Here is a 14,231-nt window from a genome sequence, read left to right as displayed (position 1 = left end):
ATTAAAAAACAATTTGAAAGACAAAAATTACATGATTTTATCAATAAATGCAAAAATATTCAACAAAATTCAACATACAGTTTTTATAAAAACTCTCACCAAAGTGGAACTAGAGGGATCACACTTCAACATAATAAATGTCATATATGACAACCTACCGCCAGCATCATACTCAATGGGCAGAAACTGCAAACATTTCTCTTAAGATCAGGAATAAGATAGGGATGTCTGCTTTCACCACTGTTATTCAATATAGTACTGGAAGTCCTAGCCACAACAATCAGAAAAGAAGAAAACATAGAACGCATCCAATGGATAGGAGGAAGTAAAATGGTCATTATTTGCAGATGACATACATGATATTGTACATAGAAAACCCGAAAGACTCCACCAAAAAGCTACTATATTTAATAAATAAATTTGACAATATAGCAGAATACTAAATTAACATGCAGAAATGTATTACATTTTTATACACTGATAATGAATTCTCAGAAGGAGAAATTAAACAAACAATCCCATTTGCCATTGCCACATAAAAAATTATGATACTTAGGAATAAATTTAACCAAGGAGATAAAAGACTTGTACTCATAAAACTATAGGACATTGAAAAAATGAGATGAGAGAATGAGATAGAGGAAACTTGTACTCATAAAATTACAGTACACTGAAAAAAAAGAAAGTGGAAGAATATACTGTGTTCATGGATTGGTAGAATTAACATCATTAAAATGCCCATACTACCCAAAGCAATCTGTAGATTCAATGCAACCCCTATTAAAATACCAACAGTATATTTTACTGATCTAGAATAAATACTCCAAAAGTGTATATCAACCAAAAATGACCCAGAATAGTTGCAACAATCTTGAGAAAGAAAAGCAAAGTTGGAGAGATCACAATATCAGATATCAAGTTATACTACAAAGCCACTGTAATCAAAACAGTCTGGTATTGGCACAAGAACAGGCATATAGATCAATGGAACAGAACAGGGACCCCAGAAATTGACCCAACCCATTATGCTCAATATTTGACAAAGGAGGCAAGAGCATACAATCAAGTCAAGACAGTTTCTTCAATAAATGGTATTGGGAAAAATGGAGAGACACATGCAAAAAAAAGTAACTATACCACACAACTTGACCACCATTCACAAGAATAATCTCAAAATGAATTAAAGACTTCAATGTAAGTTGTGAAACCATAAAAATCCTAGAAGAAACCACAGGCAGCAAAAGCTCAGAGATCTCTCTGAGCAACATGTTTGTGGATACATCTCCTAGGGCTAGGGAAACTGAGGAGAAAATAAACAAAAGGGAGTACATCACAATATAAAGCTTCTGCACAGAAAAAAGCAAAAACCCAACAAAACAAAAAGGGAGCCCATTGTATGGGAGGACATTTTTGGCATAATACATTCAATAAAGTGTTAATATCCAAAATATATAAGGAACTCATATAACTTAATGAAAGGAAGACAAACAACCCAATCTGAAACTGAGCAGAGTGCCTAAACAGATACTTCTTGCAAATTGGACATATAGATGGCCAAGAGACATATGAAAAAATGCTCAAACTCACTGATCATCAGAGAGATGCAAATTGAAATGACAATGAGGTATCACTTCACACCTCTCAGGCTATCATCAACAGATCAACAAATGACAAATGCTGGTGAGGATGTGGAGAAAAGGGAATCCTAGTACACAGCTGGTGGAAATGCAGACTGGTGCAACCATTATGGAAAATAGTGTGGAGTTTCCTTAATAAATTAAATATGGAAATGCCATTTGACCAGTGATCCCACTTCTAGGAATATATATCCTAAGAAACCTGAAACACCATTCAGAAAGAATGTATGCACCCCTATGTTCATAGCAACACAATTTACAATAGCTAAGAGGTGCAAAAAGCATAAATGCCCATCAGTAGAAGAGTGGATAAAGAAGCTGTGGTATATTTACACAATGGAACATTATGTGGTTGTAAAGAAGGATCTCTTACTCTTTGAGACATCATGGAGGGACCTGGAGAGTATCATGCTAAGTGAAATAAGTCAGTCAGAGAAAGACAAGTTCCACATGATCTCACTCATTTGTGGAATCCACTGAACAAAATAAACTGATGAACAAAATAGATCCAGAGACACAGAAGCATGGAAACAACTGTGAAATCTCAGAGGGAAGGCTTGGGTGGGTGGGATGTGATCAAGCAAAGAACTTGTATGCACACATGCATAACCCATGGACACAGACAATAGTGTGGTGAAGACCTGGGGTGGGGGATGGGGACGGGCTAGAAGGGGTCAATGGGGAACAAAAAGGGATAAATGTAATACTTCCAACAATAAAGAAGAGTCACAATCAAATGGTTTGGAAAAAAGAGCCAAGACTGCTCAATGGAGAATGGACAGTCTTTTAAACAAATGGTGTTGAACAGCAATATACCCATGCATACAAATGAAGTGGACTGTAACTTATACCATATACAACAATTAAGGCAAAATGAATTGAATTCTAAAAGGAAGACCTAAAACTATAAAATTCTTAGAAGAAAATATAGGGGGAAACATTATGACATCGGGTTTGGCAATGATTTTTTAAATAGGACACTAAGAACACTGGAGAAAAAGAAAAAACTAGATCAATTGGATTTTATCCAAGTGAAAAATTTATGCTTATCGAATGGCACAATTAACAGAGTGAAAGGTGACCTATGGAACGGGAGAAAATTCTTTCAAATCATATATAAGATAATGAGTTAATATCCACAATATATAAAGAACTCCCACAACTCAACAACAAAATCAAATACCTTGATTTAAAATGTGCAAAGAACTTGACAGACATTTCTCCAAAGAAGTTATATAAATGGCCAATAGCACATGAAAAGATGCTCAACATCACTATCATTAGGAAAATGCAAATCAAAAATCTAGGAGTTGGAGTTGTTGCTTGTGATTTTGGGTGTGGGTAACTCAGCTGTGCAGGTGACAGAGAGAACAATGCTCTATATGGTACCTTTGATTCATCCAAAGGCATCTCCAATCAGAGCTGGCACCTCTCACCTCTCAGCCAATGTGACTCCTTAAAAGAATAAGGCAGGTCTATGTATCGCAAGACAAATGCCTGGGGATCTGAGAGCTAAGAGAATGAAAGGCCTCCAGCTCTATAAATGGGAGAAAGCACAGACTTTCTCAGGTGTCAGTTAAGAATCGGGGTTTGGTCATGGAAAGACATAGAATGAAAGTCAGAAACCATTCTGGAGTTCTCCTGGTTCTTCCCTGACCAGCTGAATGAATGCCTGTCTGATCAGAGGCCATTCTTTCAGGATGCATGGACTTACATCACCCTGCTGAGGTGTGATTCTATGAGGCATATTTTCCAGGGCATCCTAGAGACTGGGGTTGGAGCAGGGCTAACACATGGGTCCCAGGAACAAGCCAGTGGTCAGTTGAATACCAGGCCCTGGGCCCAAGGGTTGGGTCAGGGTTTTCCAGGTGAGTATGACTGACATGAGCCAGTGAGCCAATAAATGATAGAGCAGAGTCCAAGGAATGAGCTTGAAAAACGTGAAGGGGACAGGCTGGAGCTGACTGGCAGTAGAACTGTGGCTCTGCCCTTGGTCATTAAAGTCATCCTCCCTCTGCTGAGGGCAGGGGAGGAGGACTTGTGCAGATGCAGAAGGGTTGATGGATGGCAAGAGGGGGGCATGGATTGCAGACATTCTGGCCCTTTTGGACCATTTGTGTTTGGTGGTTCTGAGACAGACATTTGGAAAAAACTTTAAATTCTTCTGTATGAGAAAATTATTATTAATACCCCAGACCTTAAGACCAATTGAAGGAAAGACTATTTCTCTAGAGAGCAGAAAATAATCTGAGAAATGGGTCTGATTCCCTGGAGAGAATGGGAGCCTGTCCCAGGTGGCTAGAATTCTAAAAACTGGGCATCAAATTCCCAGTCAATAAAGAGATTTTGGATCATTCATTGTTCATTCAATCACCATTTGTTTCTTCATCATTCATCAAAAGCAATTGAGTGTATTTTTACATGATGGTCCCTGGACTGGTTGCAGGTGTAGAGAGAGGAATAAGGACGTAACGTTATTTCCTTTCTATCCAGTGGGAGTAATACCAACACACAGGAAACAAATAAGTGGTTTCGAGGCCAGTGCAAGGATGGAGTGCAGGGAGGGTTGGATCAGCCACGTGAGGGGAAGGCATGGGTGTTCCCAGCACTGACTCTGATAGTTAATGCAGGTAATTTAGTTTTAGAGTAAAAACTGATTAATTCTCCATTTGCTATCACTCCCCAGATCAGAATCTCTCCCTCTGAGTCAAGGACACCTAAAAAGAAAGGATCTGAACCAATAGTTGGTCTAGGGAACCACAGACACCTAATAGGCCCTGGGTGGAGGAGAAATGGGCTATGCAGAACAACCTTGAGGTACTCTGATCAGCTATTAAGGGCCTGAGGGACTCTGTTTTAGTGACTGTATTTCCCCATGCTTCTGTTTCCCCTCACTGAAGGAAAGTGGATATTTGGCTATCAAGTTATCAGTGTGTTAACTGTAAAATAATCACAGTATCTGACCTGAATCTTGGGATAGGGAAGCTGCGCAAATAAAAGGCATCTGCTATTAAACAACTCCAAGAGAAAATCTCCTGGGTTGAACCCTGGTGTATGAGAAGCTGCCAGAAGCATTTTTTAATCCTCTATTTCTCCCCAGGGATGCTGACCTTTCTGTGTACTCTCCTAAGTCCACCAGAACAGTCAGCTAATGATCTGGGGACCTTGTCTGCCTGTGATCTCCACCCACAGTGTCAGGTGAAGGACCCAGCTCCTTCCCTGCCTAAATGTGCCTCTTGGTGCTGAGCCCTGGCTGGTGAGTAGCCCAGGAGCCCTGTGAATCAGGCAGTTGTGAAACTGTTACCCACTCAGCCCTTCCCAGGAAGCCAAACCCAACCTAACACAGGCTCCCCAGGGTTTCTAGAGTCAGGATCCCTGGTACAGGGGTCTGTGGAAGGGCTGCCAAGCGTGGCTTCTCTGTGAGGATCCCCTGCGGAGCCTTTCTCAGGGTCATGGTCATGTGGAGGGGCCCAGGGACCTGGACTGAGACTGGCCTCCCTCTGCTGAGCTACTCCCATCAGACTGGCCCTTCTCTATGTGGAGAATGTCTGCAGGGAAGGAATCCGGGAAGGGAACTCTGATCTTAGGAAGTTTGTCTCCATTGTGTGTGTCCTGCACCACATGCCCAAACCCAACCTGGGATGTGAGACAGAGGGGGATGGAGGAGAGTCCAGGGCTGTCAGTCCTGTGAAGTAGAGTTCACCCCACCCTACACCCAGAGGTCAGAGAGCAATCAATTACGGTATACACTGAGCCATCCAAATCCTCTTACCTTTTTTGAATTGTGAAGGAGGGTGACCAGGGTGTACATTCCTGTGTCTCCCAGGGTGACCTTCTTTATCAGCAAGCATCCTTCCTTGTTTATTGTCTCTCGACCAGTGTATTCAGGCCCTCTTCTGATGTCGTTTATGTCTAATGAAAAAAAATGCAATATAACGACTATCTTCCGCCCCTTCCCCCCGATACCAAAAATAACCTGAAGCATCAGGAGGGTTATTGCGGATATGTAGAATCACATCCTCCCTTCAGCAGTATTGGTGGACACAATCGCAAGTTTGGCAGTGGTGGGCCGGCTCCAGAATGTAAAGAGTAGGACTGGGAAATAAGAGAGAAACTGATCAATATTTACATTTACGTATTGGGATGGAGTTATGAGGCCCTGGATCTTGAGCACATCTCTTCATCTCTCAGCCTTGGTGCATGTGTAGGTGTGTGTCTCTGTGTGTGTGACTCCTGTAGTTAAGGTCAGCCGCAAGGCCACCATTATCTCTGACACTGTTCTTTTCCCTTTTTCAAATACACTTCCCTAGGTGTCTGTCCGGCCCACCCCCTCACTGCTCACATACCCCTGTAGACACTCAGGGGCGTCCTTGGGAGAAACCTTTGCTGACCACCTCCTGTAAAGACCCTCTGCTTTCACTGTCTCAGCTGTTCCTGCTCTGTTCCCTTCATGAAAATTGTGGGTACCTGACATCACATCCAGATCTTTCCTTGACTGTCTCCTCCAGATAGAACATAGAAGCAGTAACGTGTCTGATCTTGCACCCCCAGTGCCTACAACAGTCTACAGATGCTGTAGTCACAGTTCCCAGGGTAGTCCACCTGCTGGGGTGTATGTGCCCATTTCTGAGGTTCATGATAAGAACAATGTATAGCGCCCGGTTAAGATTTTTCTCCTGTTTCCTGATGTAAATTATTATTATTGTCATCAGTTTTCAAAATTCGTTATGCAGTGATGAAAAACTTAGGAAAGGAAGAGCCATTGAGGTTTTCCTCCCCCGCAACACTTGCAAATTATGCGATTTTTCTCCTTCTGAACCCTCTTTCTCATCGGACTCTGTATCCATATCCTCTCCCCTCAGGTCCAAACAGAAGCCCTCCCTTCATTCTCAGAGCGCCATGCTCCCCAGAAGATCCCAGCCAGTCTCTGTCTCCCATCCTCTGGGGTCCACACACAGGAACTGTCCACTCCTTACCAGCCAGCAGGATTCCCTGCCTAGAAACAAGCCATCTGCGGGCAGGGGTTGAGGGAGACTCCATGATGTCTGCTGCCTGCTCTGTCCCTCACTCTGTAAGAAGAACTTGAGGTCCAGTAAAGCTCACAGGCACTGCTACCTGGACTAGTAGAATCTGCTATCCCTACTCAGCATGCACTGAGCCTCCTCCTGGGACAAGAGCACTTTTCTAGTCATGTAGGTTGGGGCGGGGCCTGTGCCCAGGATGCTTCCCTCATTTTTGCCAACTCTGTTTCCCCTTTCCAGTTTACCTTTACTGTATTTTGGTTCCCTGGAAATTGCTGAAGCCTCTGACAACATACATACACACACACACACAACACACACACACACACAACACACACACACACACACACACACACACACACACATGCTGTGTTTGGGGAAGCACTAGCCTGGGGCATGCTATTCCAGTCATTCCCCAGCTTTCTATCAGTTGCACAGTAGCCTCCCCTACAGCCCTTCCTCTTTCGAATTTTACTTTTCTCTTCAGAGCGAGAGTTTTGGGGATTCCTCAAAAAAACTTGACACAGGGCCCTAACCGGTTTGGCTCAGTGGATAGAGCGTCGGCCTGCGGACACAAGGGTCCCAGGTTCGATTCCGGTCAAGGGCATGTACCTTGGTTGCGGGCACATCCCCAGTAGGGGGTGTGCAGGAGGCAGCTGATCGATGTTTCTCTCTCATCGATGTTTCTAACTCTCTATCCCTCTCCCTTCTTCTCTTTAAAAAAATCAATAAAATATATTAAAAAAAAAAACTTGACACAGGAATGTCACACCAGCTGTTCATCAGATCACCTTTATTTCTGAGAATAAAGAATATGCATCAGATCACCTGTGAAACTTTGTAAAGATTGCGATGCACAGGTGACACCTTAGATGCTGCTTCAGCAGCTGTCCAGCTAATGTGGATGCCCAACCAGAATGTGATCTGTTGATGTGGTGATGGGGCAGCTTCTCCCCCTCTACTGTGCGCAGGGAGGGTCTCCAGATCCTGTTAAAATGCAGATTCTGACAGCAGGTGTGTGGTGGACCAGAGACTCTGCCTCTGAGGAGCTCTCAGGTGAGTGGATATTACTGGCCGTGGGAGCCCACTTGCAACAGCAAGGCTAATGGAGGCACTTGCCCCCTGAGAGGATGACCCTCTCACCCCAGCATTGGCCTGTGCTGTGTCTTGGCCTTGGGTCTCTCAGCACCATACTGAGAGCCACACAGGCCCCAAACCTGGGGATTATTTCTGTAACACAGACACCCAGCTGGGCAACGGGTCTTCCCCGTGTTCTCAAATGCTCTGGGAAGGTGGAATTTCCTCCCAGCAGGAAGGCCACAGACTATGGGGGTGAGAAAGGGTCAAACTGGGTGGTGACTGCAGAGGGGACTCTCCCTCTATCTCAGGTTGCCACCAGCCTGGCCTTTGCTTCTGGGGACAGAGACCCAGGACAAGGAGTCTCAGAAGGATCTGCAGTTCCTGGGTGTGAAGAGGAAGGTATCCTGCGTGTCCTAGGAAGAGAGGAATGTTGTGGGAGCTCAGGTGGCTGTGGGCTCCCTGGTCCTCCAGGAATGGTTGCAGGGAGACCCTCTCTCTCTATTTCTGTCTGTTGAGTCTGTCCTTGTGCTCATTGACCTTTGGGGCAGTCTCTGTTTCTGGCCTGGGAAACGTTCCTCTGGTCACTCCGCCTTGCCCATGGGTGGTGCCAGGCTTGGGGGAGGCTGGGAGAGCAGCACAGAGACTCCTGAGAGAGCAGTGTTCCTGGGTACTGCCAAAGTAAGAAACCTGCAAAAACAAGAGTTTGAGTGAAACTGACGTCATATGCCTGAAAGCAATATCTCAAAACCCTGAGGAGAACTGCAGTTTTGCAGCTTATTTTATACATTACTAGAGGCTCAGTGCACAAAATTCATGCACGGGTACAGTCCCTAGGCCTAGCCTGCTATCAGGACCATCTTCCCCAGCTGCTGGCAGCCGGCCCCACCAACCTCCACCACTCACTGCTGGTTCCCCATTCCCCATGGGTCAATCGGGGCCTGCAGGCTGGGGGCAGCTCCTGTGTTGGGCGTCTTCCCCCTGGTGGTCAGTGTGAATCATAGCATTGGTCATTACACTGTTAGGCTGATTCGCATATTAGCCTTTTATTATAGAGGATAACCAAAGGAGAAGATTACAACAAAGTTGTGTGAAATCCATTCAAAGGTGAGATAAAGCATATCTGGGAAATCTCTAGAATTGAATAAAAGGCAAAATGGAGAAATACATATTATTTTTACATGGAAGGGTCTGGAGAGTTAAAATTTACAGCATGTGGAGAGGCTGTGCAGGGACCAGGCAACATGAGGGGTCTGTGGTCTCCTATTTTGGTGCCAGAGGTTCTTCCTTCCATTGGTCTACCAAAAAACATTACTCTGACCGGTCAAAGGTATGTTATCCAAGATGCCTAAGTACAGGGCACAGGGCTCCCTTAAGGCACAGTCTCACCTCCCGCCCTCAATTTGGTCCTCAACCCCAAGCCTGCCCTGCATTCTCAACTTTCTCCAGGATCCATGCCAACCCCTGTTCTAGTCTGACTACCATGCGACTCCAACTCCCTTCCTGACTCAAATCCCCAAACTCCCTAAGCTCATCTTGTGTGTTCATGGTGTCCCCATCTTACAGTTCCTCATTGCTTTCCATATTTTTAGCTCCCCACAAAATGCTCATATTCTTCTCTCCTTTACTCTCTATAGCCTGTCCACTGTCCCATGTCTCCTTCCAGACTGTACATCAGGTGCTTCAGCTTGCCTTCAAGAACTGAGTCTTCAAGAACCTTATCCTTTCCTCCAACCCTGTGTCTCATCCCGCACACCCATCCAAGTCTGGGAGAATGCCCCCCCCCCTCCATATACACACACCACCACAGAAGATCCAGTGGCTCTTCCGTCAAAAGATCGGTCAGTCCTTATACATATTCCTCAGCCCCATTCTGAGCCCTTCCCAAAAGAGCCCACTTGTAGGGCACCCTTAGATCCCCTTCTCCCAATACTCCACTGGCTTTACAAATTCTCATCTTGACTCTGAGCCAACCCTAACCCTTCAGGGCCCCCATCTATGCCCATCTCTGCATACCCACAATCCACATCTGACTGGATCTCCATGTATTTCAGCCAACCAACCCAGAGGAGAGATTTATTTCCCTTTTCCCATGATCTGTGGACTCTCTAAGAATAGGCATGTGGAGTTTGTAAAAACATTGAAAAAAGATTCAGGACACTTATGTCTGGCCTGAGCCCCCGGTCACAAAGTGCTAGACACCGGGTCATCCATTGCAGGTATGCAGGTGGCTGATGAGATACGGACCTCCTTATTTGCTGGAATTGTTGAGTTCCATGACAGAATATTTCACAATTCTGAACATTTGTTGACTCAATTCAAGGCTTCTAAGGACTTTCCACCTTCACAACAAATCTGTTTAAACAGTGCAAAACATTTATTCCGAGTTTAATAACATAGAGGAGGGAAGGTGTGTCATTCATATTTCAAATCCAAACTGAGCAGCTCACTTTCATAGAAACTGATAAGGTTGGTGACATCACAATGATCATCCCCAGCATCCTTCCTTCTGACAGGGTCTATGGTGAGGGTTCTGTTGCTCCCGGACAGCTTCATGCTCTTACAGACTCATGTTATTGAAGAACCACTGGGTGAGGATTACAGTTGAGTAGCAGGTAAGGACCACAGCATCCTCATGCTCTGAGACTGTGGTGTTGTTGGCTAGGAAGGTGGGCACTCTTGTGGGCTCTGTGAAAAGACCAAGGACTGATTGAGAGTGGGCTTGGGACTTGGGGTCCTGCTACATTCTGAGACATCTCAGCCACTCATAGTCCACAGTGAGCTCTGTGATGGTTACCAGAGGATGGTCCTGACCTCTGCAGAATTGTCTTTGTTCAGGTGACAATGTGTAAGGAGAGGGCTGCACTTCTTCTCTGACCCCACATAACCCCAGGGTGACCCCTGACCTGTTCTTCCATCAATTTTTATTGCAGAAATATTCACAACAGCCAAGAGGTGGAAGCAACTCTATTTTTCATAGAGTAACATAAAAATTGTAGTAAATACATATACAATGGTACCTTAGTCAGCCTTATAAAAATGTTAATTTTGGATAGTATGCTCCAAGAAACAAGCCAGTAACAAGAAGACAGGAAAAGTGTTTTCCACTTATATGAATCACAAGTATTCAAATTTACAAAAGCAAAGAATGTTGGTCACTGCAGGGTACTTCAGGGAGGAGGATATAGGATATTGTTATTCAATGGGTATAAGTTTTCAGTTTCACTATTTGAAAAGTGCTAGAAATTTGTTTTTACCAAAATAAGAATATACTGTATATATATATATTGGTACTAAACTGTACATGGGTTCAGTATATTGGTTCACGATGGTAAATTTAATGTTATGTGATTTTAAATACAATTAAATAAAGATTTTTAAAGGGAAAAATTTGGGGTTAAGAACCCTGAGGCTTTTGAGAACATCCTGCTTTAACCAGAAAATTTCTAGGCCTGATAAATATAAAGTGTGTGTATCTTAAGGGTTCATTTCCCATTTCCAGCTGCCTTTTTCAGCCTCAGGCAGTTGGTCTCTTGTCTCTGAGCCCCTCCAGGGCCTGTGATGGTGGAGAGGACCCAAAGCTCTAATGACTCTCAGTAACTGAGGACCCAGGTGGTGGTGAAGGGGAAGGTATGGCAGGGCTGGGAAGACTGCTTAAGGAGATTGAGTCTGGAGGGCAAGACAGATCAAATGTTCCAGAGAGCTGAAGAGTCTCAGGTGTAAAATAAAGGACCAATGAGGACAGGGATGAGGAGGAGGGAGACATCTGAGATGAGCCGTGTTGGGGATTTTCCATCTCAATGATTCTGTGTGGCAATTGAAGTTCTCCTTGTGCTTAAGGATTCACAGTTCTTACTCTGGGGAGATGGCTATAAGGTGGGTGAAGGAGGCAGCAGGAAAACCAGTTATGAGACTGTTATAATAACCTCAAGTAGGAGTAATGGTGGCTTGTACCTGAGTATTTGTGTTCTATCTATACTGTGTAGACCTACTGCAAGTGTACTGATGGATTAGAGATTACTGTGAGAGCAAAAGAGGCAGCAAAGATAATGCCAAGATTTCCTGGAAGGATGGATTTGACCTTGGCTAAGAAGAGGAGGATTTGGGGAGGATCAGGTTGGGAGGTGGGGAGGATAAAGATCTTTGTTTTGCACATGTTACAATAGAGGTGGCCCAATTATGTAAAGGAAAGATACCCTGGATGGGCTTAACTCATTCTCTCCTAAACCCCTTGGAAAATAACACAAAAACTCAGAAGCTGAAGACAGCAATTCCTGGAATCTCTGACAACAGAATTGAAGTGTGAGTTTTGAAGAAGGGAGGTGGTTGTGTGCGATGTTGGTTGTGACTCTCCCACACTCAGGGCTATGGAGCTGGTGGGTCCTGCATTGTGGCTACAGAGGCTGCAGAGGAACTGTTGCTTGAGACCAATTCAGCGTGTCCATTTCCCAGTTTTTTCATCCAGGAAATAAGAGCAATACTTTAGGAAGTCAATTCTCCAGTCCTGCCCTTAGAGGTTATTTGGGAAACTGCAACTTTAGTCTGCTTCTCAATACAGAAAAATTCAGTTAAATAAGTAGTACTTTTCTTAAAAAGGAAGGCAGACCACTTATGTTCTGGTTAATGAAAAGAGAATTGTATTTTTTTTTTCTTTTTCATTTTATATTACTTTATATTATTTCTATCACCATTTATTTTAATTTTATCTTCCTGATATAAAAAACGTAACAAAACAAATACAAAGAACATGACAGTGCCCATTATATATCATTTGGACAAAGAGCCAAGTCGTTTGGGCTTCTAGGACAGATCTTAATCAGTGTGTAAGACCCAGAGAAGTAAATTGTTTTGAGGCAATCATCTACAACTCAAGGAGATTTTAACTCCCCCTGCAGGTGGAACATGAAATAGTTATTCTATGTCTGATATTCACACTGTAAGCAAAGCCAGTTCCCAGCTCTCTCCTGTTGGATGTTCTTTCTTGTATTTGTGACAACACTGAATGTTGCCATGATAAGCCCTGTGTCTCTGTGTGTTCTGTTAAAAGTCATCACAGGAAGGTTCTGGTTTCTTTGGGCCATAGTGAGGATATCAGCCCCAAACAATGAGAAACCCCCTGGATGGAACCAAAGTCTTCTTTAAATTACGTTTTTTGAGTTTATTTAGTAATTTTTTTTTTTTTACTTTTTGGCATTATCTACTGCAAGGTCTTTCCTCTTGGAAGATGAAAACTCAGCTGCTTTCTTTCTCATTACTGTCTCTCTCTCTCTCTCTCTCTCTCTCTCTCTCTCTCTCTCTCTCTCTCTCTCTCCAGTATTTTTCTAAAGACCAATATATAGTGTAGGCGTATTGTGTCTGCTTAATGCCATTCACATTTGAGCCAACTACCTGAGATTTCTTTAAATTTGAATCTCCGCAGTATATCATAGACAGATAACCTTCCTTCTTTAAGCTACAGAGGTGGGCATGGGATGGTCCTGTTCATTAGACACTTGTAATGAAATAAATAGAGTAGAAAAAGCCAAATACTTCTCTGTATCCCTTCAAAGCTTCTCCAGGTTTCCTTGCTGCTGTGCTGCCCTCTGATGGTCACATTACATAATTTTTCCAACCCATGGTCACACCTAGGGGCAGAACTATGAAAAGTCATGTGAAAGTTCTGGGTTCTTTGTTCAAATTAAGAATTTCAGGATGACAAAAGCAATCTATTAAACCTTCCATAGGCCCTTCTAAGTGGCTGCACAAATTACTAGCCCATGAAGCCAGCCCTCCCTATCAGGGAAAATGGATGGGTTTGTTCTCCAAGTTAATTTAATGCCAAACACAAGTCATAAAAATGGTGAGAACTAGAGGCTTTCCTGCTAAAGATGAACAAAACTGTAAGTTTCTAAATGCCTTAGGAAGATACGTGTGCTCCAAAGGGTGGAAGTGATGCCTGCTAATGTTGATGCTATAAGACAATGACATCTGACAATCTCTCAGGGAAGTGGGTCTTACTGGCAAGTGGAGCCCACTTCCAACAGCAAGTCTGATGGGGGCACGTAGCCCCTGAGAGGATGACCAAGCATTGGCCTGTGCTGTGTCTTGGCCTTGGGTCTGCACAGGAAGCCCCACAGGCCCCAAACCTGGGGATTATTTCTGTTTATGACACAGACATCCAGCAAGGCACCGGGTCTTCCCCGTGTTCTCAAATGGGCTGGGAAGGTTGGATTTCCTCCCAGCAGGAAAGTCACAGAAGTGACTCGGGGGGTGAGAAGGGGTCAAGCTGGGTGGTGACAGCTGAGTGGTCCCTCCCTGTATCTCAGGTTGTCACCAGCCTGGCCTTTGCTTCCAGGGACAGAGACCCAGGAAGGGTCTCAGGACCAGGAGTCTCAGAAGGACCTGCAGTTCCTGTGTGTGAAGGGGAAGGTGTCCTGTGTTCTCTAGGGATAGAGGGCTGTGGTGGGAGGCCAGGTTGCTGTGAGCTCCCTGGTATTCAGGGGCTAGTTTCTGGGAG

This window comes from Plecotus auritus, assembly GCF_963455305.1.
Source record: "Plecotus auritus genome assembly, chromosome: 10".
NCBI lineage: Eukaryota > Metazoa > Chordata > Mammalia > Chiroptera > Vespertilionidae > Plecotus > Plecotus auritus.
This window is presented reverse-complemented; position numbering follows the sequence as displayed.